Source organism: Pteropus alecto, unplaced genomic scaffold, assembly GCF_000325575.1.
Source record: "Pteropus alecto unplaced genomic scaffold, ASM32557v1 scaffold35, whole genome shotgun sequence".
In the NCBI taxonomy this organism is placed as follows: domain Eukaryota; kingdom Metazoa; phylum Chordata; class Mammalia; order Chiroptera; family Pteropodidae; genus Pteropus; species Pteropus alecto.
The window spans coordinates 6,516,455-6,521,601 of NW_006437828.1; the positions used below are offsets into that span (position 1 = coordinate 6,516,455).

Below are 5,147 nucleotides of genomic sequence, written 5' to 3' on the forward strand. Positions count from 1 at the left end.
CAGAAATTCACTGGAGTCGGTATGGGGGACCCACTCCCCAGAGGGAGTAAAGGTGTCAGGGGCTTCTGCAGTGATTCCTCCCATCAGTGTGTGACACCAAGTATACCAGGACACCATGTGGTCCCTTCAGGGGAGGCTGAGAGAGCTGGAAAACCAGACTCCCTGAATACGCCACCTCTTCCGAGGCCTTGCCTCCTCCCCAGCACGTGGCCACCTGTTCCCTTTCTGACAGAGGCAAAACTTCAACCAGACCCCCATTCCTACCCCCGGAAGTATATTTCTTTCTCTCCCTCCCTTCTGCAATTCAAGCAGCTTCTAGTTTCAGCCCCGTAAAAAAATAAATATATAAAAATTTAAAAAAAAAAAACAAAAAACAAAAAAAAAAAAAACACCTCATAATCAAGGAACTACCGAGAGCCTGACTACCTGTTGGAATGGGAAATAGTAAGAAAAACAGTAAAACTTAATATTTGATAGAAAGCTCTAGGGATGACCAGGTTTAACACCTGTCTTAAACATCTGCCAAGCTTAACATCTGTGTGTCTCCCCTCCACTGTAGCCCATCTGCAAGTCTCTGTGGATCCCTTTAGGTCTTGACCTCGGGCTGGGTTTCCTCTCGTTGGGTGGTGGGGAGAGCGGGTCCAAGAGTAATTGGGAGGTTTGGGAAGAGGGGGACATCTTGAGCGCCCCCGTGAGGTATGTCTGCAAATAGCCTGAACTGGCTCTGATGATAACCTTGCCTATGCTAAAATCGTCACTGACATTGAGGTCCTCCTTGCCAAGAGACATTGGTGATTGCTAAGTGGGAAATATCCAAACACTGTGGACAAATAGAATTGGACCGAGACCTGTGGATAGTTCCTCAGAGTGGGATTAGCAAGATTAATATTCAGCCCCCACCCCACACACACGCACACACACACCCCCCCCAGGAAGGCTGTGCCACTTATTAAAACACTAAAATACTGCCATACAGGTTGGTAAAAATTCTACTGCTGCAAACTCCCAAGTGCCACCCTAGACCCTTGGCAGCTGGCTCCTCGACTTCCCATAATCCAGCAATTAAAGGGTTGGGAAGCCCGTAGATGCTGCGAAGGCCAGTGTCCATTCTGACTGGTCAGTGCCCATGCCATACCAGTTGCGGAATATTTTGAAACCACCCTATATGAGAATGTTTTGAAGTGGGAGGAAACATGAGTCGAGGAGAGGACTCACTTCTGGGGTCACCCCGCACAGCGGTGCAGGCTGTTCACTGAACAAATTCTCCTGACTGAGGACCTGAATTCCGGCCTGTGCCGTGCGTGCCGAGTCTTGTGCCCCGGCCAGAGCAAAGGGAGCCTTTTTCTAATGCACACAAAAGAGCTGTGCATCCTCACAGCCAGCTGCCTTCAGGAGCTGTCTCAATCACCCAGGCCCGAGTGGTAGAGGAATGACCAAGGCTGGAGACCATAGGCTGGGAAGTCAGAAAGAGACGGAAGTGATGTTGGGGAGCATAACACAACCTTTATTTAAAAAAAAAAAAACACTGAAGACAGCGTGCTACTGACAGAGAGAGCAACTGGGAAAAAAAGAACCAGTTGAAGATGCGATGGGATGAATTTTGTTTCCTGCCAGCTGTCTGGGAAATTCTATCTGGGTATCTAAACAAAATGCCCAACTAAAAGACATAGATTGGAGGCCAGGAGAGGGGTCAGAGCTGATGATGGAAAAGCTGGCGTCCTACACATTTGAAACCTTGGAGGGGCCTCAGAGAGGACGGAGAAACCAAAAGAGCAGATAGCCCCTCTGAAGAGACAGCAGTGAAATTGGGGTGTCGCTCCATACAGTAGAAAGTGCCGGCGGTTTTAAATAGATTTAAACCCAACCCACTCGAATTGGATTTAAATTTTTCCTTGCCATTAACCATCTGGAAGCCCTTGCAGACATTATTTAATTTCTCTGGGCCTCAGTTTCTTTGAAAATTGTCATAATAATTCCTACTTTACAGAGCTGTTGAGAGAATGAAATTAAGTATGTGAACCGCCTAGCACAATGTGTGGCAAAAATCAAGTGCTCAACACCTGTAACCATGATCGGAAATAGTATCACTATTATTATCAGCAGAAGACTGTTCTCAGCCTTGGAGTATACCCACAGAGCAGGACAAGACACATGCAGAGTCAGCTGGGACATTTTAAAACGGCGTACGCTAAGTAACAAACTTCCCAAGATGTGTGCTAGGACTATGCCCCTTTGTCCTAGAGACAGAATTCAATATATGAATGTGATTTTGATAAATGACATGTAACGTGAGCTTGTCTACGAATGAACCAGAGTCACCTCTGAGCTGGGTTTGGCATCAGGAGAGCTGAAGGCTGAGAAGGAGTGATGCCATAAAGACCATGATGAAGAAGAGGGATTCGATGAAGCCCGGAGGCCGAAGCTGCCTTGGCCAGCCCCGGGGAGAGCGGGCAGGTGGGAGGCAGCCAGCCCTGCCTTAGGAAACTGGAATGGGTCTGGGGGCTCTCAGGGAAGAGGCGATGAATGTTTCCAGGTATGGAAAGAACCCAGAGCAGGGAGAACAGGTAGGAGGCCGTTCCAGTCTGAAACTCGGGCATTTCAGCTGTGGCATCGCGGCTTCCTAGTAGCGCTGTCCAAGGTACAGGACTCGCCTGACTGGCCTTGAGATCCCATGTCGAGCTGAATCTTGGACACTGGGTCTGCCCTGGCCACCTCTCTCAACTCACACTTACTAAAATTAACCAAGAGACTATCGTCAAAAAAAAAAAAAATCAACCGATAACAAGTGCTAGTGAAGACATAGAGGAAAGGGAGCCCTGGTGCTCTGTCGGCGGGATTGTAAATTGGCACAGCCTCTATAGAAAATAGTATGGCGCTTCCTCAAGACATTAAAAATTTTCCATCCAGCGTCTATGACCATGCCACCCTGAACAAGCCCGATCCCATCTGATCTCGGAAGCTTAGCAGGGTCAGGCCTGGTTAGTACTTGGATGAGAGACCACCTAGGACGACCAAGTGCTGTAGGCGTAAGCTGACAAGGTCCTTGCAATCTGTGAGGTCAACCAAGGGTTGCCAAGCCTAGTAAGTAAGTAAGTAAATAAATAAGTAAGTAAGTAAATAAAGTAAAAGTAAGTAAAGTAAGTAAGTAAAGTAAGTAAGTCTATCCATCGATAGATGAGTGAATAAAGAAGATATGTATATGCAATGGAATATTACTCCGCCATAAAAAAGAATAAAGTCTTGCCACTTGTGACAACACAGATGGACCTAGAGAGTATTGTGTTAAGTGAAATAAGTCAGGCAGAGAAAGACAAATACCATATGATTTCACTTTTATGGAAAATCTAAAATATAACAAAATAAATGAATAAACACAACAAAACAGAAAAAGACCTATAGATATAGAGAACAAATTGATGGTTGCCCAAGGGCAAGGTGGAGGTATGGGCAAAATTAAGTACATACATGCTCTCATATACACGTACTGAAAAAAAATTAACCAGGAGTCTCCTGCCTGTGTGGGGTGGCATAGAGTAGACATCAGGCCACTGGTACAGCTGAAGGAGATGCTTATTTCATCCATGCATTCATCCCAACACACATTTATTAGTGACTTCCTTAGGCCAGGCACTGAGGATAAAGCAGTGAACAGCCTCTTCTCTAACCCACGTCTCGCCCCTAACCCCTCCCATCCCCAACTGAGCAGAGCTCTACCCATCTTCCCCTTACCCCTGCCTCCCACCTCTTGGACCAAAGGTGCTGCAAACTTTCCATGGACTTCAGATTTAGCCTCTTTCTTGCCTTCGGCAGTTGCCCCAAGCTGCTTCCCTTCCCTCCTCGTCTCCCACCCACCACACATCTCTAAAGCTGGCTCCGTGTCCCTTTAGCTCAAGCATGCCCGTTAGCGCTACAGCATGATGCATATGTCTTACAGTCATAGGAGCCTTCTGCCGTCCTTAGATCCTGGGACCTTCGCCTCAACTCCGAGACAGGTGGATCAAGTATCATCCATTTTGTTTAACAAATTTGGAAATAGAGTGTTTAGGCCAGAATCTCAGCATGGCATTCAGTGCTCCTTAATTGTGTAAATTCTACATTTAACTATTGTATCATTTTAGGCATTACTTATAAGTCACCTACTTCAAAAAATATGACTATTATGTCATATTCATCTCTAACAGGAGATATTTTAGTCCCTGGGTCTTTTGGATATTAGTGGTCATATGAGGATGTACACCATGGCAATTTCTCCTGCCCTATGCTTAATCTCAAGTCCAGCGTTTGGCCTAAAATAGCTCCTCCTTCTCACAAGGAATCTCCTAAGCCATCTCTTCCTCTTCATAAGTGAGCTCCCAGGATCTGATCCTCTCTCCTGGGCATTTGTCAGTAAATTTATCACTAACCACATTATACTAAAGTCGTACGGTGGTGCAGCTGCCTTCCTCACTCACCAAAACGTCCTAGAAGGCAAAAGATTATACGCCAGTGCCTAGCCCTGTGGATGGCACACACGATAATGAACAGAATTCTCCCGCTCCCATTTTTCATTTTTCCTAAGTATTGTTCATGATCCCTTCTCTACTGAATACCCTGCAAAAAAAAATGCATTATCCAGACTTCCCAGAGTGTCATTATTCATATTCATGTTGTTCTCAGCATTTGTTTAGCTGCCCTGAGAATGTCCATCCACGTGACTGGAAACCCCTGAAAGGCAGATGGTATAAAACCCACTGTAAGGCGCTCGGCAGAATACAGTTTCACACTCTGAAAGTTGCTTCGTAAAATGTTTTTGATCCTGGGAGTCAGTTGATGGTTGTAAAAGTGAAAGCCGTTAGGACTCTGATTAATGAAGATACTTTCAGCACGTTTTCCCCGAGTACGAGGGAGAGGACGTGTAATCCCATCGCCAATACTCAGCCTTTCACTCTTGGGGGGTTTCCTCACCAATTAGTCTGAAGCTGTAATTTAGGAATGTGTCACATGAGGACACTTCTAATTTATTTCTGACCTTCCCTGAGTTCAGAGACATATATGCCTTTGACCATCACTTCTCCCAACTGCTATTGTCCTGCTGCCGAAAGAGAGAGAGAGAGAGAGGGGAAGGAAGGAAGGAAGGAAGGAAGGAAGGAAGGAAGGAAGGAAGGAAG

The 5,147-nt window shown here is 46.0% G+C and overlaps 1 pseudogene; it reads left to right on the forward strand.

Annotated features, from left to right (window-relative positions):
* Positions 1–2,908: 2,908 nt before the first annotated feature.
* LOC112482232 lies at positions 2,909–3,027 on the forward strand (annotated as a pseudogene).
* The last annotated feature ends 2,120 nt before the right edge of the window (positions 3,028–5,147 follow it).